Genomic DNA, 15,489 nt, shown 5'->3' on the forward strand with positions numbered 1-15,489 from the left:
ATCTCTATTGTCTTTGCATGCAGTGAAAAAAAAACACCTTAATGACTATATTTGAAGTCAAATGAAAACTTTATGCAAGGAACCCAACAGAGTTTGATGTCAGTGGCGTGAAACACCGTCCATGGGGTCAGAAAAAATTAACTTATGCACTTCAGTTTTTGAGTAAACATTGATACAATTATCAACAAACAATGCTTTTTTCACTCAAAGACAAAAGTGCATGAGATCAGATCAGTGAGGCCTACATCAAAAACAAAACCTGTGTTATCTGAAAGAAAACAAGTTGACAAATAGATTGAATCCAAGATTTGTTGACAATAAGACATATTTATTAGATTTGTTTTGACAATAAGAGATTTACAAGCAATTTTGAAAAAAGCCAGTTATTTTTGACTGGGAACACCAAATTATGTAAAGGATTTTCAGCACAGCACAAAGGTTAATTAGTATTTTTATCTCATTTTGTAATTTGTTTTTGTCTTTTAAAATCATGATACAAGTGTAGTTAAATTAAAAGTGAAATGAACAAAAAAGTTAAATGAAAAGCGAAATAACTTAAGATAAGTCTTGCTTAAGTTTATTCTTTTAAAAAAAAAATCTAGTTTTAACTCCCTTCATTTTGGTAATTATCAAAACTATTATAATTATAGAGAATTATGTATGAATGGATGTTGACCCTCGCTAACTCCACTCCAGATGTGTGTGTGAATACAGCGCAAATCAATTCAGTTCACTGTACCTGAACACACTTTAAAGGAACTTGCCATTTACTTCTCTTCATGTTCTTCCAATCCTGTATGACTTTCGTGTTTTCTGTTGAACACAAAAAGAGATGTTTAGATGAATCTCTATTGTCTTTGCATGCAGTGAAAAAAAAACACCTTAATGACTATATTTGAAGTCAAATGAAAACTTTATGCAAGGAACCCAACAGAGTTTGATGTCAGTGGCGTGAAACACCGTCCATGGGGTCAGAAAAAATTAACTTATGCACTTCAGTTTTTGAGTAAACATTGATACAATTATCAACAAACAATGCTTTTTTCACTCAAAGACAAAAGCGCAAGAGCTCAGATCAGTGAGGCGTACATCAAAATGGCTTTGAAATGAAATACAAAACCTGTGTTAGTTGAAAGAAAACAAGATTGAATTCAAGATTTGTTGATAATAAAGGCATATTGAGAGATTCCCAAGCAATTAAACAGTTAATTTTGACTGGGAACACCAAATTATGTAAAGGATTTTCAGCACAGCAAAAAGGTTAATTAGTATTTTTTATCATTTTGTCATTTGTTTTTGTGTAAAAAGTGAAATGAACAAAAAAGTTAAATGAAGAGCAAAATGACTTTCTAGTTTTAACTCGCTTAATTTAGGTAATTATCAAAACTGTTATAATTATAGAAAATTATGTATGAATACAGGTAATTATCATAATTATCAAAATCATTTTGCTTATCAAGTGATTGTACCTTGATTTAGGAGTGTTTATTTTTATTTGTACTGGAAAAGATAAAAACAGTATACAAAATCAGACAAAAATACTGAGCAGTGCACCTTCTGGGAGCTCAGACAGGTTGTGATCATTGTACATTCTTTAAAGTTCCTCTATTTGTGTAGAAAAGGCCAGTGGTATTTGTGAACATGAAGTGTTGGAAGTGGATTTCCAACAAGAAACAGTGTCATGCACTCAGATGCTCAGCGTTTCGCTCTTCAGTGCATTAACTGAGTCGCCTGGCTTCAGTACAACAGAGAAAAACAAAATCTCTGAACTGCTTGGGGAGACGCCAGGAGCGGCAGATTGTTCCTGTAACCCCACTAACCCATTGACTGAAAAAATAGGAAAGGGCCGCGGATTGAACCTTGAGGGCCCCCACACCCGGAGGAGATTCTTTTTATCGTCAGCTTTTATTACGTTTTCTGTACAAACATCATGACCCACTCAATAACTCATGAGCGACCAGATGAAACGATAACGGGAAGCTAGCTCCGGTTAGACTTAATATTCCTTGCTACCAAACATGGCTCAAATGTGAAGCAAGAGCAAAGACTCGCCCTGGAGACAAAACGATCAGTCCCACAACCACTGAAGTTTGTCTTTGCTCAGGACATTAAAAGGAAAAATTGCCTTGCCTTTTCTCTGCAACACAAGTTTTACTGCACAGACCTCGGATAATAAAACCAAGATAGTAATATAATTTCCCATATGTAGCTGAGGCATGGAAAACAAAGTGTGTGAAATTACATTAATTACTACATTAATATTTTCAATTATTAAAGAGTATCAGATGTTTCTCTCCTTTCATACATATAGAGAAATGAAAATAGGCGATAGGCAATATGACTATAACAATAATTTTTACACTTTGCAATAAGGTCTCATTAGTGGATTAACTAACAGTGAGTACATTTCTTACAGTTTTTATTAATCTTTGTTCAAATAAGTGCTTAAAAACAGGAAAAAATATTTAAAATGTAGTTAAAATGTATTTTTCTTTAAACGTTGAATTTTATTTTGTCTCGTTTCAAGCATAAACTCACTTAATTTTAATGGAAAACAAGACAAAATATTGAATTAAAATTTCCTTTTTGCAGTGACTAAGATTAATAAATGCGGTATCACTTTACAATAAGGTTCATTAGTTAACATTAGTTAACTACATTACTTAACATGAACTAAGAATTAACAACACTGCTACAGCATTTATTAATCTTAGTTAATGTTAATTTCAGCATTTACTAATGCATTTTTTAAATGATTAAAGTTGCGTTGTTAACATTACTTAATGCACTGTAAACTAACATAAACAATGAACAATTGTATGTAATTACCATTGACAAATATTAATAAATAGTGCAATAAATGCATCGTTCATTGTTTGTTAATACATTAAGTCATGTTAACAAATGACGCCTTACTGTAAAGTGTTACCAGATTTTTTTGCCAAAATATCTAAAAATTCTTAAATCCAGAAGGATTTTCTAGACGAGTAAAACTTATTTTATTGTTTTCAGAAAAAAATAGTTAAAATTAAGTTTTTGCTTAGAACAAGCAAAATAATCTGGCAATGGGATAAGCTAAAAAAATCTTATTTTAAACAGAAAAAAATGTTTCTTACCCCATTGGCAGATTATTTTACTTGTTTCAAGCAAAAACGCACTTAATTTTTTCTGGAAAAAAAAGACAATTATTTTTACTCGTCTAGAAAATCCTTGATTTGAGAATTTTTAGATATTTTGGCTGGAAACAAGACAAAAAATCTAAGTAAGAAAAGCATTTTTTGCAGTGCAGTTAAAACTAATTTCAGCATTTACTAATGCGTTATTAAAATCACAAGTTGAGTTTGTTAACATTATGTACTGTGAATGACTGTATCTAATTAACAAACAAAGCTAAAAAAAATATTAGAAAATAGTTTTAATTGATAGTTCATGTTAACTAATATAACGTTAACAATAAAATCTTTGTTAAGTTTTATCAAATGAATGTGAATAGCAGCTCAGGTTAGTTCATATTCACACTGACTTTATATTTGTTAATCTGAGCACAGTTTAGAAAATTACTAGGGTCTTTTTCCGAGGAGAAACATCTGAGAAGCAGGAGCCTTCAGCAAGTCTCCATTTAATCTTACAGTCGTAACGAGGGCAGGTTTTTGCGTCAGATAGATTAGTTTAAATAAGAAGCTGTACGAATCGTCATTTCTTGAGGTCTTTAGGCGATGCTTCAGTACAGAAGTAATCTGAGTGAGCGCTGAGGGCTTGTACATCCCGTTTAAAAGCCCCCCAGAGGCTCATCCCCAGGATACGGCTGACGACTACGGGGTTATTGGCCTCTGAATGCCGCTCCACTCCTGTGACTTTGAGAGATCAGCGCTCTGTTCTAGATCACAGACATCGGCGGCTGAGCGAGGGACTTTGAACAGCTCTGATGGTATCAGGTGTGCGTGTTGCTCAGGCACCGGAGAGTGTTTTCCTCTTCCTTTTAATGAAATATCCCGGCTACGCGGGTTTGATTGCTTTCTGAGGTTAATTCAAGTTTTTAAAGCTTTTATCTTTTGGATGAGTACACGTAGGAATGAAAGATTATTTGATAGGGCTTCCTTCTGTAGTTTTACCAAACGTCTCCGTTTTTTAATAGCCATTTTGTTTTGTTTGAAGATCTGCACTTGCGTCCCACTTTGGCACTTTGCATTTTCGGTCGATGTTTTTGCTGGCCAGATTACATCTGTTTATTGTAACATTTTTTCATTTTAAAAGCATTTCAGTGTTTTTGCTCAAGTTCTTCATTTATGGCAGATTATTGTGGGGTTTGTAATTACACCATTAGTGTTGCTCTGAAAGGGAAATGAAAGCCTTCAAGCCACAGAAATGGCATTAAAATGAAATAGCTAGAAATTTACATCACAAACAGACAGCTGAAAACACTGCACTGTTTCTAAAAGGCTTTGTCGAATTATAGTTTGCGATGTTAACAAAACTTCTCCTGTGGTTTTCGTTCCCTGGATTCAGCACGGGTTTATGATTTAGCTGTAGATTTGAGCCGATCTGCTGTCGTTATAACAGTGAACGCTCTAATACAAAACCAGCACAGATCCAGAAGAGACCCAGTTTCCCACACAGCAGAATCTGCCTGTTCTGATTACCGGTTCAGTCCGGAGAGCAGGTACGGAGCGGTTTTGACTGAGAGTTTATTCCCGAGAGCTCCGGCGCTGTCACACTCAGACCCGATCCTGGCATTTACATCTCCAGACAGCAGAACATCGCCCTGGGCCTGGAAAGTACCACTTCCAGTCTGGAGCTCGTGGAAAAATGTCCTTGTTATTCCAGCACTATCTGCACTGAATCAGAACAGGGTCATTATCAGCATATAAAATATTTGATTTCACATTTAAATTAAACAATCAGAGCATACCCATCAAAATATTTAAATACGACAGATGATATATCTAATTACGATTATAATGATTATATAATATATTAATATTAGGGATGTGACGAGATCCGATGTGTCCCGTGAGATCTGACTGGTCCCGCGAGAACATGACGATACATTTTGCAGTGTTTAGATTAGAGCTGCATGATTAATCGTTAAAATATCACGATCTCTATTCAAACACCCACGCGATCTTATTCCTGAATGGCAACGATTCAGCTTATGATGTGAAATGGGTATTAAATACATTCAAATCTGCATTTTTGTTGCTGCTGAGTCAGAAAGAGCAACACAAGGTCTTTTTAACCACATAATCATCATTATTTCTTTGTTACAGACATTTAAATATCATAAGTAGTGGGATAAAAGCTTATAGTTGGGGTATGAACACTTATTGTCTACGGTAGCGATCAAAACGAAAGTATCTTAACATCTATGTATTGTAACGCTTTTCCTCTTCTGCCAGGAGGTGGTGAAAACTGCACGTTTAAAAAAAGTATTTCTCACTGAACTATACATTCAAGAGATTCCAATAGTGAAAACAAGTCTTTATTAATTGAGACACTGACTCCTTCATTTTTTTAATTTTGTTCAAATATAGACTTAAGCAATGAAAATTCTGTCAGAACCACTAGTAAATCTACGTAATTTAGTTTAGATTTCTAATCCTTATTTTCTTCAGAATCTTGATCACCAAATTTTAAAAGAAAATTGTTTTTCAATTTATCTAGAATCATGCAGCTTTAGTTTGTTTATTTAAGCAATAAGGTACGAGAGGCCGTGCTGTATCATGAATAAATCACGGCTGAAGGGCGTTGTTAGGGGCCTGCAACCCCTTCAGCCGTGATTTATTCATGATACAACACGGCCTCAAGTACCTTATTGCTTTTATAAAACGGTTACCACACAATAAAAATATTAAAATCAAAAATATATATTAATTTATATATATTAAGTTGTACGTTTTCATAAAGTAAAATCATTAACTGCCTTCCGCTGTAAAAAGTAGTCCCTAACTGCTGCAGCTGTGTTTACGTTGCTAAGGGTGGTTGCTAAGGGGGTTCAATGATACACAAAACCGTTGAGTGAAGCGGTCATAGCAGTGCCGTATCATGAATACCACACAGCTGCTGACCAATCAGAATTGAGGAATGGAACTAACCGTTTTATAATACTGCATATAATGTATTGAAATAGAAGTTTAATTTCATAAAGTAAAAGCTCATATCAAAATGCACCTACATCTTTTTGCATTTTATGTTTTTTAGTTGAATAAAATACTATTTTTCCCAAGTTATTTCATTGAGGATTTCGTGTCTCATCTCGTCTCATGAGATAAGTGTCTTGTCACACCCCTAATTAATATAATTACATATTTTAACCATCTGGGCCATGTTTTGACATTTTTTAAATCATGACATGATTTGGATATGTTAAAGGGTCAAAAAAAATAATAAAAAAAGTCACACTTGGCTCCTTCGCAGTCAAAAATGACAGACATAGGAAATAAATAGGAAATACGAAAATGTAAAAGAAAAAATGATAATTAAAATTGTATAAATATTGTAAGTAGTGAATATCCTAGTGCTTGTGTCAAGAATGACCTAGTAACCTCTACTGACCTCGTTTTGATGGAATGACCAGGTGACACGTCAACTGATACCAGGTTTACCTGTTGTTGCGACAATTTATGATGGGGTTTACCAGGTGCAGGATTAACTTCTGACAGGTTTACCGGTGGTTGCAACAATTTATGATGGGGTTTACCAGGTGCAGGATTAATTTCTGACAGGTTTACCGGTGGTTACGTCAATTTATGATGGGGTTCACCAGGTGCCGTGTCAAGCTATATCCTCCGGGTAGTGAAATATGTTGTTTTTGTCCGGTAGTCCGGAGACAGGATGTCATAGGGTAGAGAAATATTGCATGTTTGCGTGACCGTCCGGACAACAGGTGAGGAAAGAAAGCTTTGAAGAATGTTTCAGCGATTTTACGGTTGAGGGCACGGGGATCAGGATGCATTCATGTTGCTCATTACAAAAAGATGGACAACAACATTTTTAAAATGAGTACCAGCATCAATAATAGTAAACTTATAACAAAATCAATATAAACATTTGCCCTTTTGCTCTCATAGTCCCTCCTCAGCATGCGTGTGTGCAGCAGGAGTTCACGTTACACAAACAACCATTTGAACATCTTATATGTAAAAGAACCCGTTCATGTATTTTGATGGCTGTATATAAAATACTTTTTCAACAATATAATAATAATAAGAAATATGTTTAAAAAAGTCTATTAACACAACAGTTACAAGTGCGGCTCTATTTAAGCGGGGTGTCTGTGTCTCACAGCCGTTCCTGTCATTTTTGCAGGGGAATTCTAACCTCGTTCTCACAGTATACAACTGTTTGAAGAAATCTGTGGATTGGATTACTGTGTGAAAGAGAGGGTTTAAACATCGCTTAAACATTCTTCAAAGCTTCCTTTCCTCACCTGTTGTCCGGATGGTCACGCAAACATGCAATATTTCTCTACCCTGATGTCACCCAACACCGGATGGTCACACAAACATGCCACCGGTAAACCTGGTAAACCCCATCATAAATTGTCGCAACCACCGGTAAACCTGTCAGAAGTTAATCCTGCACCTGGTAAACCCCATCATAAATTGTCGCAACAACAGGTAAACCTGGTATCAGTTGACGTGTCACCTGGTCATTCCATCAAAACGAGGTCAGTAGAGGTTACTAGGTCAGCGCTGGGTCAAACACGTGGTCAGGCTCTACGTGGGTGGTTCCCATGGGGGAGGGGAGCAGGGGAAAGGTCAAAAGGATCAAAGCCATTAATCATTCTTGACACAAGCACTAGGATATTCACTACTATTGTATAGTATCATAAAAACTCCTAGGGGGAAAAAAGTAACTTTTTAAGGCTTCGGGTACTTTTAACTGTGAAGGAGCCAAGTGTGACTCCTAAACGAAGAGGCCCAGAGGGTTGAATATATTAAATTACATATTTTAATGAAACAATAAGTATAAATCAGGGCTATTCAATTGGCGGCCCACCAATCATCTTCATCCGGCCCAAGGAAAAACAAGAAAGAAGAAAAAAGAATTAAATTGTAAAGGCCCCCTGGAAAGAGATATAAATATGGTATAAATATACAAACGCTAATTTTATTTAGAAACATGTTTATTATGCTAAACCTCACTCATGTCCTTTCAATATGTTGTTTTACTGTACATTTTTACAAAATCTCAAACTTACATTTGTCTTCCAATGTCTACATAGGCAAATCTTCCAAAACCACTCAAGAAGAGTCACATTTCACCTAAAATCAAATGACAGAAATTAGAAATTTATTTTTCATATATTAGGACTTACATTGTGACATTATTTCAATAACAATTAAACACATTTACCGAATAATTCACATTACTGTAATATGTTTTTACAATTATTATTTATTTTATACCACCTTTTAATTTATGCTCATTTAAACAAATTTATAAAAAATAAAAAAAAATAAAAAAATTGTATCACATTATTTACTTGTAGTGAAGGAAATAACATATTGCAGCAAATAAAATCACTGTTAACAATATTGAATTATTGAACAAAACAAAATAATTACAGTAATTGGACATTATTTTCATGGCAATTAAACAAATTTTCCCCTGAAATTCACATTACTGTAATAAGAAAACAATATTTTTTAATTATAATTTTTTGTTGTTGTACTCTCTTTAATTTAGCATCATTTAAATAGTTATTTATGCTAATGTAAAATCACAGTAGTGAAGAAACAAATGTATTGCAGTAATTAAAATCACCATTGACAATAATGGGAATTACAAAATAAAAATTGAAAAAGCACAATTAGAAACAAAAGATTTGGATGCATTACAGTAATGAGAATATAGAAGAAAAAGTGCTTAATTGCGATTAAAAATACAAGAAAAATGTACATTTCTCCATGTACTAGTTTTCTTAAGCAATCCAAACAAGAGAATGAAAAAAAAAAAAGAAAGAGCATATTTAACATCACAGATATTTGGACATCTCAGCAGCTCAGTACGCTTCAGAGAAGATAACCTGTCAAAACATTTCATTACGAATATGAAACTATAGAAATAACTGCTGCTTCAATATCATAACCTCATTTCCAGCTCTCTCTTTCTTTTCTCCGTGTGTCTCTGAGATCTGACATTCACTGGAACGCAGTGCTGCATATATATGCATGTGTGTGTGTGTTTCTGTGGATGTATGAACATGTATACATGTTTGACATCAAACTTCAGCCTTGAGGTCATCTATATATTCTATGCATATTAACAATTTGCATTCGGTGCCCGTAATAAAGAAATAATATGAGTATTCTGCCTTGCATCTGTGTCGTGCTGATGATGACCTTGTCTGTGGATCTGAGATTTGGCATGGATGTGTGTGTGTGTGAGTGAACTGGCGGTTCTCCTTCTGTTCACACTCCACCATCACTCAACAATCAGCCAACCATAACCATAAAGCTGACAGCAGAGCGGTCGGGAACGCGTCGGATGCTCTGGAAGTGTGTTTTCGAGTATGTGTGAGATATTCCTGCTGCTTTTCCCCCTCTCATCTCTGACAGGCAGGAAAGGGCCATCGGTCACACATGTGTCCGGTGGCTTTGAAGTGTTTTCTGCCGTGTTAGCGGTCAGGAGGGCTTCATCGCTGTGATTTTCCCCTCGAGAGCGAGACCGAGCAGGTACGCGGCCCCTGTGCCAAGAGCGCCGGCCTCGAATCACAGCGTATTCCTGGCGGAGAGCTTTCTGCTGATTTTAAAGTGCTTTATATGTGCCGTAATTAACCCGCAACATCTGTACCACTAACAGACTTTAATCAGACTTTAAAAGCCTGATTAAAATTTTAACTGTACAATATGTTTTTTTGTTCAAGTAGAGAGTCAACATGGAATGGCGTTCACAACCTATTTTACTTACGTAATGTGACATTAAAACTGGAAATTCAATGAGATTAAAATGTAGGGCAGGACTTTATCCATGGGGAACTGATTGGAAGAGCGTTTCATGGCAGAAATGTCTGCTGAAACAATGACTACATGGTGAATCTCATTAAAACAATCAAGAATATGTCCAGCTCAAACTATATATTTTGCACTGTGACAATAATTTTATAACAAATAAGCAAAAATAAAAAAAGTATTTAAACATTATGGGAATACTTACTGTACTGCTCTCAATTTATAAATACATAAATAAGTAAATAGTCACCGTTGAGAATAAGAGGAATTGCAAATGATCTTAAAAAGGTTAAATATCCAGATGCATAACAATAAAGAGAATTAGGGAAATTTGCTTAAATGCAATTAAAATAAACTCACATTATAAAAAATGTTTGTGTTATTTTCATATTAAGCAAAAAAAGTTATTTAAATTAAACACTAGTATTAAATTAAAAATGAATAAATGTAGTGTAAATAAATAAATGATCATAAATAATTCTTATTATATATCAAAAATTGAATTTGATATTTTTAAAGCCACTATTGAAAATAATGAATTTAATTTGTAGAACAAGTTTATAAATTGAATACTAGTATTATAAACAAATTAAAAGTTATAAAAAATAAATTTAATGTAAAAAAAAAAATATTATTCTGAATTAGATGCATTACAATAATAAGAATTTGGGGAAAATGAGGTTGAATGTCATTAAAATAAACTCTCAAAATAGGCTGCATTTTCTTTATTGTAATCAAACTAATTCTTATTTCTTTCCCTTAGATTTTAGTAAAATATGACCTTGACGTGTAATGAGATTCACCAAGTATTTACTTGACTGCTGCTTTTTATTATCGCAAAGCGGGAAAACAAAATTCAAAGGAAGTTCGTAACAAATAAAATTAAAGACATTTAATTTTTATTTTGGAAGAAGAAACATTAAACAAGCCCAGGAAAGTAAACAGGGTCAATTTAGATGTCATGCTGACTTGAAATGATTGTCACATCAGCTATAATGAGGCCCGACGCAGTAAATCACACACACTCCTCTCGAAACTTTAAAGATTTATAACATTCGTCGACTGACTTTACAGACCTGCAGCGGTTTTACATCACCACGTTACAGCCGCGTGTGCGTGAGACAACGCTTCGACTGTGGCGTTTGATTGAGAATGTCTGCTCTGCGTTTCGATGGCAGCCCCAGTGCATGCTGGGATTGATTGAGCTGTCCCGGCGCCCCCCAAACCTGTCAGCCGCTGGAGTTATGACATCATCAGGCCCCTCATAAGGCTCTCCATTGTTTTGAAATGAAAGAACATCAATTTCCTGCCCAGTGAAGCCTACGGGATGATTTGTGGCTGCTATTATCCTGCCAGAGTGTGGCGAGAGCGCAAAAATAAGGACTTTGAGAGAAAGAGAAAGAGAGAGGAGGAAAGTTCCTGTCCTACTCTCGTGTCTAATCACCTGAGACAGGTAACACCGCTGCATACCTGCGACATCCGCATACGCAGCGGCCCCTAAAGCAATTTAGACTCATAAGACACTTAATAATGAACTTTCTGTCATACTCACACTTCAGCCCGTATTGACTTCCTCTCTTCTGCGGACTACAAAAGCCACGCATTGCAGAGTCAGTGCTTATTCGTAATAGAGACAGATGCTGTCGAGCTCTGGAAAAGATATAAACATCATAAAAATGTCATTTCACAATGTCACATTTTCATTTTGGATTAAATTAGTACAAAGCCAATTAAATCCAGAATCATATTAATAATACAATAATTATACTAATAATACAATTGTGAGATATTATTACAATTTAAATGTACTGTTTTCTGTTGTAATATATTTAAAAAGCTAATTTACTCCTGTGATGAAAAGCTGAATTTTCAGCATTACTTGAGTCTTCAGTGTCAATTGATCCTTCAGAATCCATTATAATATGCTGATTTGCTGCTTATTGATTAGCATCAATGTTAAGTTGTGCTGCCCAATATTTTTGGGGAATAATCTGCAATTCAAATTAAATTTAAGTCTGGGTTATAAAATAAAAAAATAGCACTTTTATTCATCAAAGATGCATTAAATTGATCAAAAGTTATACAAGTAAGCATCACTGTTTGAAACGTTTGATTGGGAGTGTATATAAAAGTATCATATAGTTATGTTAAAGTGCATTTAAGATGCAGATGGTTGACCAGACAGTGCAAATAGTTAACAATATACAGGGAAGATGCTCTGGTTGTGATTTCATACTCCAAGTATTTTCCATTCTGCTGTAGCCAGAATTGACATCAATGTCAAACCTGGCTGAAGCACCATATTTGTCCCAGGAGGATTTTATTTTATTTTTTCAAATAATGACTTTTAATGAAATTTAGTATTTGGTGGTAACTTCTGAAGTCTTCTGAATCGTATAGATCACTTTCATTTGTCATTGTTGGATCTTGACAGGCCAATGTATAAAAACATCACACTGTACATTGTGCAGTATATCCTCTTTGCACAGAAGAAAGTAAGTCATGCAGTTTTGGAGTGACACGAGGGGGAGAAATGATGGCAGAATGTCATTTATGCTTGAAGTGTCCAGATATTTCTGGGTGCATTGTACCTCAACACCCACCTAGCTCTCAAACGGGCACCGACTGTCTGTCCGTGTTTCTCAACGGGCTTTAATCTATCAGCGCACCGTAGAAAGTGCTGAACGAGGCGGAAAGTTTCATCAGGGAAGTTGCTGTCTTGGTGATACAGTGAGATCAGCTTTTCATACCAAAATGAGAATTTCACTTTTTCAAAGGCACAGCCGTAAACTTTCACCCAGAGATTCACACACACACACACACACACACACACACACACACACGCTCCGCCATGCATCGGCGCACAATGGTCTCTAAAGAGTTCGTGCTTATATTAAGAGCGCACTTTCGCGGACCTTCGATGTTCTCCGGGCAGATTGGAGCCGTCACACCGCGTGAGGCCGGACAATAGCGCGAGTTATCAGACAGACGCAGAACGCTCTCGCACCTGAGTCTCCCGCCCGCCGCCGATAAACTCGCAGCACACAGGATTAATCCCGTCGCAGACACGCGACACGGCTCGAGAATCCGCCGTTTTGTTTGCTGGTCACCGCTGCTCCCTGCATACTGATGGGATATTGTTGTCTAGTTGATTAATTCGGAGGAAGTGGAGTATTAGCCGCTTCTGTGTGCATGAGAGCGTGTGTCATTGTGTTATCTGTATTTTAGCACTGTGTTCCGGCCCCAAGTCCTCAGTTTCCCAAAATGACTTGCAAACTGAATTACATCTAGGGAGCACAAAACACTGTGAGGGTTTCCAAGCAGTTTGATCAGAACGACAGGTGTGATGCTGGAGGAAACTCTGAGACGGCTCATATGTTTTGTGTTTGCATAATTTCTGTTGAGTTTAGGTTATTAAACAATGAAAATAGTCACTGATCATTATAAATATTTAATGTTTTTTAATTTAGCACCGATAATCCTTGCATTTTGGACAAGAAATTAAGAAAACACATTTCAAATGCAAGTACACAAGTGCAATTGTGTTAATAACTAGATGTGTTATTATTCAGGCACAGTTTAACCTTTTCATATTTTTTGGAAACTGTGATACATTTTTGTTTTAAGACTATTTGAAATAGACATCTTCTGCAACATTATATGTGTCTTTACTGTCACTTTTGATCAATTCAATGAGTCTTTGATGAATGAAAGTATTAATTTCCTTATTTAAATAAATCCATTTTTTGACTGGCACAACTGTTTTAAACAACAAATGTTTCATGAGCAGCAAATCGACATATTAGAGTGATTTCTGAAGGATTATGTGACACTGAAGACTGTAGTAATGATGCTGAAAATTCAGATTTGATCACAGGATTTACTATATGTTCATAAAGCAATAATATTTCACTAAAAAAACAGCAGGGTTGCACAAAAATGTATCAAAAGTTATAAAAGTAAGAATAACTGTTTGAAACTTTTGACTAGGAGAGTATACAAAAATATTATATAATTATGTTAAAGTGCATTTAAGATGCAGATGGCTGACCAGTTAGTGCAAATAGTTAACAATATACAGGGAAGATGATCTGGTTGTGATTTCATACTCCAAGTATTTTCCATTCTGCTGTAGCCAGGATTGACATCAATGTCAAACCAGGCTGAAGCACCATATTTGTCCCAAATAGGATTTGACAACAGGGGATTTATTCATTTATTTATTTATTTTATTTTTTTTTTCAAATAATGATTTGAATTTTGATGTTTGGTGGTTACTTTTTTAACCTCTGAATGAAAGTTAATTTTATTATTTAATTAAATCACATTTTTTGAATGGCACAACTGTTTTAAACATTGGTGATACGAAATGTTTCTTGAGAAGCAAATCGACATATTAGAGTGATTTCTGAAGGATCATGTGATACTGAAGACTGGAGTAATGATGCTGAAAATTCAGATTTGATCACAGGATACTATATATTCATAAATAAATAATATTTCACTAGATTTACTGTATTTTTTTAAGCAGCCTTGGTGAGAAGAAGAGACTTACTTTGTTTAGTTTAAATAACTTTACCTTACTCAGCAAGATGCTCTTCAAATTGTTGCTCCACCATGAAAGTAGTTGATCTGAAAGAAAAAATTGACAACAGAAAACAAAATATAAAAAATGTATGCAAATGTATGGCAATGCATTAGGTTATAAAAAAGCATATACAGTATCAGAGTCAGCTAGAACCATCTGCGTTCACTTACAAAGTATATTTCGTGCCAAAAAGGGAGTGTGCAATTTTGAATTGAGTTCAATGCTGAAATCTGACATGGGAAAGGGTCGTGGCAGGTCACAGATCTCATTAATAGGCAGAACGAACTCCGAATCACAGACACAATAAACTTCCTAAATAATTCAGCAAAATAATCAGAGATGTCAGACAGCAGCTTTAATCTGTCATCTCTTCCGGCTGTTAGTGTGCGGGGTCGTGCGTTGATTTTTAATTTTAGGATAATGTGGCGGTACATTACAATCTCGTTTATGCTCCAAAAAACATAGGAAAACGTTTGGACTCAGTTCTTGATTGAAAAATCTTTTGATGTGAAAGCTTCTGCTTAAATGCTTGAAATCAGTTCTGCAGACAAACTGTGTCTAAATTTTAATCAAAACAATCGTAATTGCTGTATAGTGAAAAAAAGGATCATCACATCTGCAGCATACCAGTTCTTCTTTAAATATTGTTATGAAAATATCCCACAATGCACCTGATGAATGTGAAGAGCAAGCAGTCATGAAATCTACACAAAAGCACAGAAGCAGCTCAAACATACGTTTTTATTTATATTGAATATTCTAATTACATAATTTTCCCACCACTATCGTTTAAGCATAATTGAGAATCTATTACAGTCTCCTAATATATTCAATCAGTTTTTATTTTGTATTCTCCATTTTCATTTTAAATAGTTTTGCTATGTACTTTTATCATTTTTATGTTATTTTTAAAATGTCTAAATAGTTGTTATTACTTAAGTTATTTAA

At 35.0% G+C, this 15,489-nt stretch overlaps 1 protein-coding gene and 1 long non-coding RNA gene across 2 annotated transcripts in view; one reads left to right on the forward strand and one right to left on the reverse strand.

Moving 5' to 3' along the window:
• The window catches only part of chrm2a (cholinergic receptor, muscarinic 2a), a 78,548-nt gene that overhangs the window by 12,116 nt on the left and 50,943 nt on the right, over nt 1–15,489 (forward strand). The window lies entirely within an intron of this gene.
• On the reverse strand, nt 8,210–14,598 carry LOC141333177 (uncharacterized). The gene is made up of 3 exons (XR_012355387.1): nt 14,533–14,598; nt 11,506–11,603; nt 8,210–8,264 (listed from the first exon to the last, which is right to left on the reverse strand). It is a non-coding gene; the product is annotated as an uncharacterized lncRNA (long non-coding RNA).

Source organism: Garra rufa, chromosome 4 (assembly GCF_049309525.1).
Source record: "Garra rufa chromosome 4, GarRuf1.0, whole genome shotgun sequence".
Classification (NCBI taxonomy): domain Eukaryota; kingdom Metazoa; phylum Chordata; class Actinopteri; order Cypriniformes; family Cyprinidae; genus Garra; species Garra rufa.